Source organism: Idiotropiscis lumnitzeri, chromosome 15 (assembly GCF_059441095.1).
Source record: "Idiotropiscis lumnitzeri isolate Australia: NSW breed Sydney's pygmy pipehorse chromosome 15, RoL_Ilum_1.0, whole genome shotgun sequence".
Taxonomy (NCBI): domain Eukaryota; kingdom Metazoa; phylum Chordata; class Actinopteri; order Syngnathiformes; family Syngnathidae; genus Idiotropiscis; species Idiotropiscis lumnitzeri.
The window spans coordinates 15,021,729-15,024,228 of NC_142405.1; the positions used below are offsets into that span (position 1 = coordinate 15,021,729).

The window sequence follows — 2,500 nt, forward strand, 5'->3', positions numbered from 1 at the left end:
ACGCCCTGGTCCGTGGGTTAACATGCCAGTAGGGGCCAGCCCGACGTCAGTTAAGGATTTACTGACTCAGGTGGTGGTCCGTAAAAGAGCGCCTTTGGGGGGTGTGCGGAAGATGATGTGGATTTGTGCAGAAGCATGGCGGGAGAAGAATAAGGCGTTAGACGCTGCTCTCCTCGCTGATGCGCGTAAAGATCAAGAGATTCTAATGCAGAACAATAAGATCGAAGAACTAGAGAAGGAAATATCTAGATTAAATTCTGTGTTGGAAAAAACAATTGTGCATATTTCCAAGAAAGCACGAGCTAACCAGCGGAAAACTGATCGCCGCGTTGAAACGCAACAAATACGGGCGTTTACCAGAGATCTTGCGGGCGAATGGGAGCCGGAGGGCGGGGAAGGAGATATATGGGGGGATGGTGACGTTGAAGTAACAGCCCCTGCCACCGGGCAGTCCCTCTATCCAAAATTATCACATTTGCAAATAAAACCGATAGCACGCAGGCGTGAAGAGCAAAATGTGGTATTGCCTATTGTGGATGTCGAGCGGGATGCTAATGGGGTTGTCGTAGTGGACGCTGAAGGAAACCCCATTGTGCGGAGACTGGAGTTTCCTCAACCCGCACCGCGAGTAACTGTAACTAAGGAAGATTATTCACAGGACGAAATCACACAAATTTCCACCAAATATAAACAGCGTGGTGGGGAGCCCACTGACTCATGGATCAGACGTCTGTACGAGGAAGGTGCAGATGCAATTGGGCTGGATCAGGGGGACAGACGCGCTATGTGGAGAGCGTTAATAGACGCGGGAGTCCCTCATTCGGAGATTGATGGACAATCAAACGAGTTTTTGATGGCCAGGTGCAGACAAAGAGGACTTAAAGTTAATTGTTTGCGCTTTGAAGGACGATCCGGTCGTTCTGAACTTGCAGAATTGGCAGGAATGCTTAAAGATATGATGAAACCAGCTGTGCCCTCTGCCCCTCCCGTGGAGGGGAACAGAGAGGAATGTTTGGAAAGCAGCAGTGAGGATGAAAGATATGTTGCAGCCGTTCGAAGAGGTAAAAACAAAGGCAAGAGGTCTCAAGTCTTTGATCTCTTAGGATAGGATGAAGGTCAAGCCTTTGTTGCCAGCCAGTCAAAATTGTCAGAACGATGGAGTGTCGGTGATATTCGACCTCATGTAAAGCTAGCAATTTATTGGAATAATTCGGTTCAATGTGTTTTGGCACTGGTTGACACAGGGGCGGAGGCCTCGTTGATTCAAGGAAATCCCAACAAAATGAAGGGCACCCTAGTCCCGGTACAAGGAATAGGGGGGCAAATTATAAATGGAAAGGCAGTAACTTTGCCTTTGAAAATTGGACACATGCCAATTCGGAAATATGAAGTGGTGGTTACACCCATCGCAGAATGGATAATTGGAATGGACATACTGGCTGGAATGACCTTGCACCTGAAACAAGGGAAATTGGAGTGGTCTGTAAACTTTTTGCCGACCAGCCGTTAGTCCTTGAAAAGGGCAGTAAAATCGCCCAGGTGGTAATAAAACCGTGCAATATGACAACAGTTCAGGAAATTCCTAAACCAGTGATAAGATCTGGGCGAGGCTCAGGGGGCTTTGGCTCAACCGACAGGTTTGGGTAAAACAAAACTCAGGGCCCCCCCGGGCTGCTGAGATAATTGCACAAGGAGACGACGCTACAGTGAGCGTCTTATTTGAAGGAGAAGAAAAATGTGTTATTTACGTGAAAACTAATCTGTGCCTTTCAATTGTAGGAACTAACTGTGTTCATTACAGCCGGTGTGAATGACGTGGTGGGAGTTGCTTGTGGGACGGGCCGGCAACGGATCAAGACGCCATGGCCGTTATCGAAGTCCGGTACGGTGGTGGTGTCGGCTGCTTGGTCATCCTCTTCCTTGTCCTTGGTGCCATGGTCCAACTCTCCTGGGAGCAAACGACCGGACGCCTTCTGTACCCCCGAATGCAGGGCCCGCTGTCATGGAATCTGACCGGCAGTGAGAGGGTCAAGGGGGTCAACGTGACCCAGGATGGAGTGACGTGTCCGGGGGGGGCGGGCTGTGTGCGGTGGCCAACCTCACCGCTGATGCAGTATTCTGGAGTCCTGGAAAAGAATCAACCCAATGGCTGTTTCGTAACGGAACTAGAATCTGGATCAAGTCCAGGGTGGAGCTGTGCGCAGTGAAACCAGGTACGATGGAAGGAGATGTCAAGAGCTTCTGGTTCAGAGCAGAGTGTGATCCGACCCGTCAAGGAAAGAACTGGACCAAATGTTCATCCCAGAGAAGGGGAGAGGCGTTAGTAAAGCGACCCCCCCCCACACATTACAAACACCCAGCTGGTACCTATAATTGATACATGTACACCCTTGGCACAATCAGCAATAACTACGAAAATGTATTGGAAAGTTGTATTCCCTGTTTTTCCCACGTGTGTTCGAAAGAAGAGAGAATGGTACGACACCTTATTAGGGGGAAC

The 2,500-nt window shown here is 49.4% G+C and overlaps 1 protein-coding gene and 1 pseudogene across 2 annotated transcripts in view; one reads left to right on the forward strand and one right to left on the reverse strand.

Annotated features, from left to right (window-relative positions):
* LOC148323058 (uncharacterized) overlaps positions 1 to 2,500 on the reverse strand; it is a 46,680-nt gene that overhangs the window by 29,630 nt on the left and 14,550 nt on the right. The window lies entirely within an intron of this gene.
* The window catches only part of LOC148323059 (uncharacterized), a 1,691-nt pseudogene continuing 1,537 nt past the window's right edge, over positions 2,347 to 2,500 (forward strand).